This window comes from Peromyscus californicus, unplaced genomic scaffold, assembly GCF_007827085.1.
Source record: "Peromyscus californicus insignis strain IS unplaced genomic scaffold, ASM782708v3 Scaffold_19__1_contigs__length_69161282, whole genome shotgun sequence".
Taxonomy (NCBI): Eukaryota; Metazoa; Chordata; class Mammalia; order Rodentia; family Cricetidae; genus Peromyscus; species Peromyscus californicus.
Genome location: NW_026294491.1, coordinates 21044276 through 21056621, shown reverse-complemented (window position 1 = coordinate 21056621; position 12346 = coordinate 21044276).

Genomic DNA, 12346 nt, shown 5'->3' with positions numbered 1-12346 from the left:
TACTAAGGAAAGTGTAAAATCTTCCACTAGAATATTTAATATTAGGAACAGACATGTGCATGCTTGATATGTTTTCTACATATTACGAAGATTTATCTTTATAAAGTGGTCCCGCCGGGCGGTGGTGGTACACGCCTTTAATCCCAGCACTCGGGAGGCAGAGCCAAGAGGATCTCTGTGAGTTCGAGGCCAGCCTGGGCTACCAAGTGAGTCCCAGGAAAGGCGCAAAGCTACACAGAGAAACCCTGTCTCGAAAAACCAAAAAAAAAAAGTGGTCCCAATTTTCTCTATTGATGTTTCTGTGTTAAAGTATTATTTGGCCATATTTTTATAGATAAAATTTTCTTTAGATTAAAATTTTAGTACTATTTTTAAAATTAATTTACTTTTAAGAGATTTGTTTTTATTTATATGTATGTGCACATGTGTGCCCATGTACACATGTGTGCAGTATCCTTGGAGGCCTGAACAGGGTGATATTACAGGTGTTTGTGAGCTGCATGATACAATTCCATTCTTCTGCAAGAGGAGCAAGCAATCTTAGTTCCTGAGCCATCCACCCAGCCCTTATTTATTTGTCTTCTAAGACAAGGTCTCCATCTGTCAAACAGGCTACATGCACAATCCTACACTTCCTCTGGTGTCTAAGGATTATACATCTCAAAACTGCATCCAGCTGTATTTTTTTAAATGTTTTGTGTCATTAAAAGCTAGGCTTGCTGTTTTTATTACTATAGCTCTATAATAGAGCTTGAAGTCAAGGATGGTGATGCCTCCAGAAGTTACTTTATTGTAAAGATTGTTTCAGTTATCCAGGTTTTTTTTATTGTTTTGCCATATGAAGCTGAGTATTGTGAAGAATTGTGTTGGGATTTTGATGGGGATTGCATTGAATCTGTAGATTGCTTTTGGTAAGATTGCCATTTTTATTATGTTGGTTCTACCTATCCATGAGCATGGGAGAGCTTTCCATTTTCTGATATCTTCTTCAATTTCTGTCTTAAAGGACTTTAAGTTCTTGTCATACAGGTATTTCATTTGTTTGGTTAGAGTTACCCCAAGGTATTATATATTATTTGTGGCTATTGTAAAGGGCAGTGTTTCTCTGATTTCTTTCTCAGCCTGTTTATCATTTGTATATAGGAGGGCGACTGATTTTTTTTTTAGTTAATCTTAAAACGTGCCACATTACTGAAGGTGTTTTTCAGTTGTAGGAATTTCCTGGTAGAATTTTTGGGGTCAAATGTATACTATCATATCATCTGCAAATAAGGAAAATTTTACTTCTTCCTTTCCAATGTTTATTCCCTTGATCTCCTTTTTGTTGTCTTATTGTTCTAGCCAGAACTTCAAGTACTATATTGAATAGATATGGGGAGAGTGGACAGCCTTGTCTTGTTCCTGATTTTAGTGGAATCGCTTGGAGTATCTCTCCATTTAATTTGATGTTGGCTGTTGGCTTGCTATAAATTGCCTTTATTATGTTTAGGTATTTTCCTTGTATTCCTGATCTCTCCAAGACCTTTATCATGAAAGGGTGTTGGATTTTGTTAAAGGTATTTTCAGCATCTAATGAGATGATCATGTTTTGTTTTTTCAGTTTGTTTATATGATGGATTACAATGACAAATTTTTGTATGTTGAACCATCCCTGCATCTCTGGGATTAAGCCCACTTGATCATAGTGGATGTTTTTCTGTGCTCTTGGATTCTGTTTGCCAGTATTTTATTGAGTATTTTTGCATCAATGTTCATGAGGGAGATTGGTCTGTAATTTTCTTTCTTTGTTGCATCTTTGTGTAGTTTGGGTATGAGGGTAACTGTAGCCTCACAGAAAGAGTTTGGCAATGTTCATTATATCGCTATTATGTGGAACAATTTGAGGAGTATTGGTATTAGCTCTTCTTTGAAATTCTGATAGAATTATGTACTGAATCCATCTGGCCTTGGGCTTTTTATTTTTTGGTTGGGAGACTTTTAATGACTGTTTCTATTTCCATAGGATGTATAGGTCTATTTAAATTGTTTATCTGGTCTTGATTCAATTTGGGTATGTGGTACCTATCCAGAAAGCTCTCCATTTCTTTTAGATTTTCCAATTTTGTGGAGTACAGATTTTTGCACTGTGACCTGATGATCCTCTGGATGTCCTTGTTGTCAGTCATTATGTCTCCCTTTTCATTTCTGACTTTGTTAATTTGGATGCTCTCTCTCTGCCTTTTGGTTAGTTTGGATACGGCTTTGTCTATCTTGTTGATTTTCTCAAAGAACCAACTCTTTGTTTCATTGATTCTTTGTATTGTTCTCTTTGTTTCTATTTTATTGATTTCAGCCCTCAGTGTAATTATTTCCTGGCATCTACTCCTCCTGAGCTTGCTGGTAGAAAAACCAAAACTTTAATATCAGATAATCTTTCATTTATTATTTGGCTTTTTGACCCATTATCTCTCACTCTTAGATCAATGTATTTGAGAAAACTCAAATGTTTCTGGAGATTGCATTAATTTTGATACCTCTCTGCTCTCTCTTCTCTCACCTTTTTCCTAGCTGATGACTAATGAATGCTTCCATAGTTGATGATCTACAGGCTTGAGGTTGCTATTCTATTATCATTAATGAATTCCCTAGGAGTTTCAAAATGTTTCTCAACCTTTCTAACTCTGACACTATTTTCTGACAAAATATGTATAAGCATCTACAAAAACAAAAGTTCAGATGTACTAACTTGAATTTAACACATGCATTCCTATGGGCCAAATTGGAGGAATTTCCTCTTACCCAAAGAACCCCTTCAGTGCATGATTAATGCCATCTGATGAAAGAGCATTTTCCTTAGCTCTGCTCATGTTCATCTACCTAAAATGTCTGTATAATTTGTTTATTCCTTGATATTTCTCCATTCCATTTCTCTCTCCATCTTGCCATCTCTCGCCTCCTTTCTTCTTGAAATTAAAGTCCAATAGCTCAATGACGATTGTGTCATTGCTTAAAATTTTGGAAGATGCTGGGTGGTGGTAGTGCAGGCCTTTTAATCCCAGAAATCGGGAGGCAGAGGCAGGTGGATCTCTGTGAGTTCCAGGCCAGCCTGGTCTACTGAGTGAGTTCCAGGACACCCAAGGATACACAGAGAAACCTTGTCTTGAAAAGAACAAAAGAAAATAAACCTAAAAAAGGTTTTAGGGCCTGGAGAGATGGCTCAGTGGTTAAGAGCACTGAGTGCTCTTCCAGAGGAACAGGGTTCAGTTCCCAGCAACCACATGGGAGTTCACAACTGTCTGTAACTCCATTTCCAGGGGCCCTGACACCCATGGCAAAAAAAAATGCACATAAAGTAAAAAGAAATAACTTAAAATATTGGAAGACAATTTCCCCATTATTTTCTCATACAAGCTAATAGTTTAATTCTTCATGGAGACCATGCTTATTATGATGCTCTTGGTTTCTTTGCTTTTGATTATCCCCAGCTGTACTCTGATGAACCCAGACTTGGGCAGCTCATTTTCTCCGCTAAAGGTCTATAGGGCATCTTGAAATTTCAATTAAAGTCTTTCAATATTTGTAAGTTTCAACAATATGTGTCATTCATTGTTTTCAGCCTGTTATTTTCTCTTTTCTTGCTATGATTTAAATTTTACATGCCAGATCACTATGCAGCACAACACACTGTGTTGAACTTTAGTTTTTATTGTATTTTCTTTTTCCCTGTCTTTCCACGAGTCATATGGGTATTTTTTTCATATATCCTGCATATTTTTCCACATCATTCATTTTTTTAACTTCAAAATTATAATAAATGTATAAGAAATTATAATTAATAATATAAAGACATCTTATGTACTCTTGGCCTAGGTTCTCCCAAAGGGTCAATCTTGGAAAACCACAGAGCATCACAACCAGGATTTCAACATTTCTTACAAGGATTTTTATTATGGTAAGAATACCACACATTGTTAAATACATTTTTCGTCCATTTCCTCCCCCTTTAATTCATGGAAAATAATCAGTTTTCATTAACACAGACAATATGTGTCTGTTGAATCACAATCAGTTTTCATTCCTACAATTTTTTGATGTCAAAAATGTCACAAAAATGAAAGCAGAGTCTACATTTGCTTTTTAAATTTCTTATCTAGTAATATGTGAAAAGTCACCAATTTGTTGGATGCATCAATAAAAGGTTCTCAACTTTATAAGATTCCTGAATAGCATCTAATGATTTGGATATGCCAACTGTCTGTAACAGTTCTCATGGTAAAGTTACTTGATTTACTTCAAGGTTTTAGTATATGAATAAAATGATTGGCTGGGATATAGTGTTTGCTAACATACATGAGGTCTTAGTATCAATGCTCCGTATTCTAAAAATAAGCAAATGAATAAAGAGATAAAATATCTATACTATAAATACATATACACATGCTATGGACATAAGTTTTGATTTCTCTGAGATAAATATGTACTCACATGTCCTACAATGAATATATTAAAGAAATGAGCACTCTGTTTGTAATTTTCTCAGATCAACTGCCATTTCATTCGTCCATGGATCTACATTCTATAAGTCATTCCATTTCTCTCTGTGCTTGCCAAAATTTGTAAGCCACCATTTTGCTTGTTTCTTACTCACTATTTGGATAAATGCATAGTATCCAATTGTGATTACAATTCCCGTGTTTCCAGAGACTGGTGATTTGAACACGTTTTATGCATGTGTCTATCATCTAAATAACCTCTTCTATGAAACGTGCATTCCTGACATCTATCCAATTTCTAATTTCATTTATAAATGTAGAATTCTAAATACTCTTTACATAGTCAAGTAGTCTTTCTTCCTTTGATATTTGGCTAGGAAATATTTTTCAGGATAGTATACAAATGTAATCTAGGCTTCTTAAAAATAACTTGATAATATTCCCCCTTATTCTGTTTTTTTTTGAAGGAGACCTCTAAAACTAAACTTATTTTGTTGACAATAGTAAAGGCCCTAACTTAAACAATTGATCTACTATACCTGGACATATTTATGAGTTTATCATCTTAAAATCCATGAAAGAACTCATACTAGAGTGAGACTCTATGAATATAATCAATGTGGTAAAGCTTTTTCACAATGGAAAGGCTTTATCATCTCCAAATTCATTAAAGAACCCATACTGGAGATAAACTTTTTGCAGATTACAATCATCTTAAAATACATAAAGGAATTCATACTGGAGTGAAACTCTACCAGTGTGGGAAAGCCTTTTCACCACAGAGTCATCTCCAAATTCATAAAAAGAACTCATACTTGGGGAAGACATCCAGGACCATCTGATGCCACTAGGCTCAGGCAGGCACAAGTCACCCACAGGCCAGTCCAGTTCCTCAAGGGTTTCTCTCCAGTATGAGTACTTTTATGTGTTTGGAGACTCCAGTGTTTTGAAAAGACTTTACCACATTGTTTACATTTATTGGGTTTCTCTCCAGTATGTGTTCTTTTATTAATATGGTGATAACTCCATTTTGAAGGCTTTTCCGCTTTGACCACATTCACAGGGTTTCTCTCCCATATGACTTCTTTCATGCCTTCCATGTGTTCTCAGTCTTGGACAATGTTATTCAATATTGTGGTCTCCCCATTTGTAGCCTATAGCAGTGAGATTGCTGTAGGTCTCCAGGATTACATCTTTGTAGACTTTTCTGGGAAGGACCCAGAAAGCCCACTTTTCCAAAGTGAAGCTGACATGCATGTCATCATAGGTCACTGCATTGTCATTTCTCTCAGGTGGTACGTCTTAAACCTGGAAAACACATACATGTTAGGCAGGGCCACATTATTTTTCCAGTTTTTCTATTTTGGTTGAACTAGCATAACTACAGAAATTTGGTTTCACGAAAGTTCAGTTCTTTATCCAGATTCTTGATTGCCTGGTCATGCCCCATCAGGTCCTTTTTTATGATGGAGAGTCCTTCAGCTTGCTGCCCTAAAATTTGGTCTGTGATCTAGCTGTTGCCTAGTCTGTTTCCCCCTGCAGTGTATACAGTACACTCTTCCTCCTCTTCTGATATAAAGGGAGAAGCCATGCTCCACACACAAATCTCTTTCCTGTTTTTGCAATGGACAGTTCACTACATGACTCAAACTGGTAATTTTAGAACTCTGTGGTGCTACATACCTTTATGGCATACCAGGACTTAATGTTGGTTATGACCCTGTGGTGCTATATACCTTTACAGCACACCAAGACTTAATGTTGGTTATGACCCTGTAGTGGCCTATTGATCAACTTGTTTGAGGCCACTTCTCTGATGGGCAGGTGGGCCTTTTGGCTGGCTGTAAATCAGGGTTGTCTCCTTTGTTATGGGAATATAGCTTAATGGCTTAATCCATGGCAAGGCTGCAGAGTTGGCCAGTGATCTCTCCACAGCAGAGCCCAAGGCTCAACACAAGGCCAATTTCCTACTTCCTCAGCAGAGGAGCTGAGCCAGAAACCTCTTGAAGAATTTTTGAAATAAGATCCCCTCTCTGGAAGGGATGGCCAGACTGCAGGCTAGCTAACAGGGAAAGACCCTAGGAGGGACACATGAATGGCCCAGTGAAGGGGAAGTGGGTGAGATCTACGTGAGCAGACTGGGAGTGGAGTGGGGGGTGGCGATGAGTGGGGGATGGGAAATGGGAGGGTTGAGATGGAACAAGGACAGAGTGGGAGGGCAGGGTGGGAGATACCATGATAGACGAGGACATCATGGGAATAGGAAGAGGCAGGGTGGCGGGGAGGCTCTCAGAAATCCACGGATGACCCCACCTGGGAGTGCTGGCAGTGGTCTAGAGGGTGTCTGGACTGGTCTACTCTGATGACCAATCTAGTGAATACCTAACCACCATAATAGAGCCTTTGTCCAGTGACTGATGGAGGCAGATGCAGAGATCCACAGCCAGGTGCCAGGCTGAGCTCTGGGAATCCAATCGATGAGAGAGAGGAAGGATTCTGAAGTTGGGGGACATCGACATCATGATGGGTAGATGTGCAGAAATAACCGGCCACACTAGTGGAAGCCCATGAACTTGGGGGGCACCCAGACAGGGGGATCGTGATCTGTCCCTGGTGCATGGGCAGGCTTTTAGGAGCCCAGTGCTGGTGGTGTGACGCCTTGTGCAGCCCTGGGGCAGTGGGGAGGGGCTTGGACCTGCCTAGGCTCAGTGTGCCCGGCTCGGCTGACTCCCTATGGGAGACCTTGATTTGGGAATGTGGGGATGTGGGGTGGCTTGGGAGGGAGGGCTGGGCGGCGGGAGTAGGGAGGAGATGGGATCTGTGGGTGGTATGTAGAGTGAGTAGAAATTTTTCTTAATAAAGAAAAATGGAAAAAAAATAGATCCCCCCTCTGTCTGTCTATGAAAGCGTGTGAATGAATGATAAGTGGTGCTGCTGGCAGTGCTGGTTACTGGCTGAAAGGTTACGGTCACAGTCATGACAGAACCTGGTTGCTTACTAGCAGAGAGCTTTATTAGGAGGAAGGGGGGAGGAACAAAAGGACCAGGCCTGGAAAGAGAGAAAGATGGTGGGGTGGGGAGAACAGAACAGAGCAGAGAGAGAGGGTGGGGTCTGTATCTGGCTTTTTAAGGGCTCCCGGTGAACACGAACAGGCGAGCTTATGGAACTACACCATGCATGCACTGATTGCATGACCACGATGTACATACTGATGACGTAAGAGGCAATACCTTTTGCTTAACTCCTGAACTGCTCATGTACAATCAGGCAGCTGGAGTATGGGCAGAATTCTAACAGTGTGTGCTGTTCATTTGTGTGTGTGTTCATTTTGTTATGGGCATGTGCATGGGGTTGCATGTGCACAGGTTTGAGCATGGCTGTGGCGGCCCAAGGTCGATGTGAAGAGTTCTTACTCAATTAGTCTGCTTTTTATGTATTAAGACACGGTCTCTCATTGAACCCAGAGCTCAGTCAATTCTTGCAAGTCTAATGAGCAAGTGTGTCTACATGATCCTCACCTACAGTTTTTACATGGGTTCCGAGAATCCAACTACATTTCTCACATTTGCATGGTGAGCATTTGATTGATATGAGAAGTCTCCTCATCCTTCCTCCTCTTCTTTGGATCTGACTCTTCAGTCTTGTATTTTGTTTCTTAATGGTCTTTTCAATTTTTTTTTGGTCTTCCTAGAATTAGTTATTTATTTTACTGATTTTTCACTATGGTAGTTTTATTTTTCAAGTTTCTTATTTCCCTATTTTTTTTTGGTTTTTTTTTTTTTTTTTGATGTTTGTTTTTCAGTTTATTTACTCTTTTTTTTTCCAGAGTTGAGGACCGAACCCAGGGCCTTGCGCTTGCTAGGCAAGCACTCTACCATTGAGCAAAATCCCTAACCCCCAGGTTATTTACTCTTATATCCCAAGGTTCTGTGGAGTAATCGCTCCTCTATTCCTCTCAAATATACTCTCAGGAATTGACAATACACAAACTTTTCTCTTCTCTGAACCTCCAAGTAACACACCTCCTGGTGGGGAAGATATCTCTAGTGACAATGAAATCATTTAGTGATTTAAACAAATGTTTATACACCGTTTCTCAAAAGGGAGTGGGAACACTGTGTGGCATAGCTTGTGTGTGAGAGATTGGTGGAAGGCTGCCTGAGCGATGGTTGGTGTTGGACAGTCCTGAATAGCCTACAATTTCTCCTTCATGTACTGTCCTATCCTCAACCACAAATAGCATGGGCTTGTTCAGTCATGGTCATGAAGTCTTAAGAAAAGGAAGAAAATGCTGGAACTCCTTTGAAGTCTAGGCTCAGAACTGGCACACTGTGGCGGCTGCCAAATGCCTTTGATCAAGGCAAGTGTAAGGCCAGCATCTGTGTAGGGACTGATTAGATTCCTCTGGTGAGAAATCAAAGACTCATGTTGAAAGGGTACTTACATGGAGAGATAGGAAGATCACAAAAGGTATAAAAACAGACAGATAGGAAGCCTAGGACAATTTTTATAATTGCTCTACTGTACCTGGGCATATTTATGAACATATTCTAATCTCTGTTACTATTAAGTGGATATTTGGGAAAATAATATCTAGATTTTAATATCTAGATTCACTAGTTATACTCAGAAGGATAGTAGACCTAGTTTAGTTAGTCTAGTAATAATGTTGAAAGGAAGTCATTTTTCTTTGTGTGTCTCTTTACTGTGCAGATTGGTTCAGCTATGAATGAGAAGTGTGTGTGTGTGTGTGTGTGAGAGAGAGAGAGAGAGAGAGAGAGAGAGAGAGAGAGAGAGAGAGAGAGAGAGAGAGAGAGAGAGAGAGAGAGATTAGGCAGTAATACCCATCCACAGCTGCAGAAACTCTATGACTAGGAGGTCAGGCAGTTGTTTAGTTATACCCATTTATCCCCAAAGCATTCCTGTATCAGCAGACTTCTTTGTGCTCGCTTCAAGTGGATATGTCATGTAAATTTATTCCTTGACATGCAATTTAGGAAATTGAGTCTCTTTTATAGAGTTCACTGATTGTAAAGTCCATGAACAGTTTATTGGGTAGTTTCCACTCAATCAGGCTGCCTGGTATAATTTTTCCCAAGGGACTGAAGCCCCATGTTGTTATTTCCTTCCCAAGTAGCTCTACTTGCCTTGCAGTCCTGGGGAACTCATGATTACCATCTGCGGTGACTTTCACAGACTTGTTATTAAATGGTTGTTTCTCTTTTTTGAAACTCTTAGCTGCAACTCCAGAATATATATATATAAAAAAAACTTGTAAATGAAAGAAGATTGTTTAGTGTATGCTTCATTAAACACAGAACTATCAGGAATATTTCTTGTTATTTTTCTTGTATTCCACATCAGAAAAAAAAAGGCAAAATTGTAATTTGGTACAAAGTTTCTATTCTTTCTCTTTCACAACACAGCCTCCTCAAACATTAAGTCAATCAAATTGACCACAGGATAAGACACTACACAAGTGCTTCAGAAATCTACTTAAATGGTGAACTGTGCTACATTCAAAGACCATGTGGTATTATTCAGTACACTTAGGCTTTATACTTTTTAATATATCATTTCATAAATCTGATTGACTAATAAACAGTATTCATTAGTCTGCTTCTTTATGACTTGTGCTGAACTCTTCACAATCAGGAATATAGCTAAAAATGTTAATGATGTCTCTCATAAGAAGAGCAGGATTATGTCAATGGTTCAGATACATAAATTTCATGTGTATTTATTTTTGCAATTTTTATCCAGGAAGGCCGTGTCCCAAGATTTCCTTTCTGGAAAATTGGTAGAACTCGATTTGTCTTATTTTTGAAACTATAAGTATACCATTTCCCCCTTCACATTCCTCCCTCCCAACCCTGCCTTAATTACCTTTTTGTTCTCTTTCAAATTTGTGGCCTGTTTATTCATTCATTGTTGTTGCATGAATCTATATGTATTTGTATGTACATATGCATTTTTGAATAAACCTACTCAGTCTACCTAATGTTACTTGTATGCATGTTTTCAGGGCACCAGTGGGTATTGGATAACTACTGGGTGTGTTCATCACTGGAGGAAATGATTTCTCTAGATTTAAGCATTCCTTAGTTGCTTCTAGTTCTTTGTGTAGGTTCGAGGCCTCCTGGCCTTTCCTCTGCCCACATTAGCATGTCTATTGTTATTGCCATTGTTCATCTCATATTTAGGCAGCCATGTTGGTGTGACTCTGTGGGTGTACCCTCTGACATTACCAGGAGACACAGTCTTAAGCAAATGCCCGGATGCTCTAGCTTTTACAGTCTTTCCATCCCCACTTTCACAGTGTTCTCTGAACTTTAGGTACAGGAGTGTTTTCTAGATGCATCCATTGGGACTAGGTTGGACAACTCTGAATTTTGATTGGTTGTGCTTTTTTGTAATAGTCTATTTTGTAAAGAGAAGTTTTCTTGATGGGTGAAGACTACATTTAGCTGTGAGAATAAAGACAAATATTTAGAATGTTGTTAGGGATTATTCTGGTTTAGGAAAGTTGTGGTTATAGGTTCTCCTCCAAGATGAATGACTTTACTATTCTTGGGTAGTTAGCTAGGTTTTCAGTACCAAGCATGATTTCTCTCTTGTTGAGTGAGTCTTAAGTCCAACTAGAGACCTCTTCCTCACCACCAAAGTATTTGTGCCTCTACTTTACCTTTAGGCATATTATGTCATTCTGGTCATTGGTGTGGTTCATGGGTGCCATAGCGGAACAAGACTCTTGGTTGCTTCCCTCTTTTAGAAGCCTGCATGAGCCTTCTGGTACCAGGAAAGCTAGTCTCCACAGAGGAGGCATTCCAATCAGTCAGTTCCAGCTCAGGGTCCTCTGAGCTCTGTGTCTAAAGTACATGATGACTTCAGTAATAGGGACTTGCCTACCCTGTCTACAGGGCAGCCAAGAGCAATAGCAATTATCTATAATATTGGAGACTTTCTTGGACATCCCTATAAAACAACTCAAAAGAGGGGTATTGTGTCTGCTGTTGGGTTTGTATCATTAGGTGTCATTAGCTTCTGAAGGGATCATTGTCAGCCCAAATGAGGAAATTTCATTTATATTGGTGAAATTATTAAGGCAACTCCACGTAGTTAAAAGGGAGGTTTATTTTGAGGGGTAACTCACAAATGAAGGGATAGGTAACAGGGTCTGGGAAAGGTGTAGAGCAGTCTGGCAGTGTTCTCTGGAGAACTCTGCTTGGTCTACCTCCAGCGTCCAGGGTCCAGGAACCAAGAGAGCCGGCACATCCAGATCTTGGGTTTTCAGGGTCCTCTCTTGGCCCTGCCTTATAGGCGTGACAGTTACCGAAGCCTCAATGGGGGTTGGAACTTCCAGATCAAAGCTGGAATGGCTACCCACTACACATTTAAACTCCATATTATAACTTTTTAAGGAGATAGTTAAGCGCATGTGTAATTCTTTATGATTTTTCAGACATCCTTACTGTTATTTTACCCCTCTCCCTCCTTTTCTGTCTTTATCTCCCTCTACCCAACCCTTTTTTTCATTTCTTCAATCAGATCACAGGTACAGTGTTATTCCCTTCTCTGTTTCTCCCCTACCCTCATGTGCCAACAATGATCCTCATTTAATTTCCTGGTTTCTGAAGTTACCCTGGGATATGTACTCATATCTGAGGATTTGTAGCCAGGAGCCTCCAATGAGAGACAGAGAGAATACATGCAACATTAGTCTTCATGATTCTGAATTACCTGACTCAACATGATTTGTTCTATTCCATGTATTTACCTGCAAAGTTTGTGATTTTGTTTTTTCTTTACAGTGGAATGGTATTTTATGTGTATATGTATCACATTTTCGGTATTTTATAGTGTTTATGTGTCAC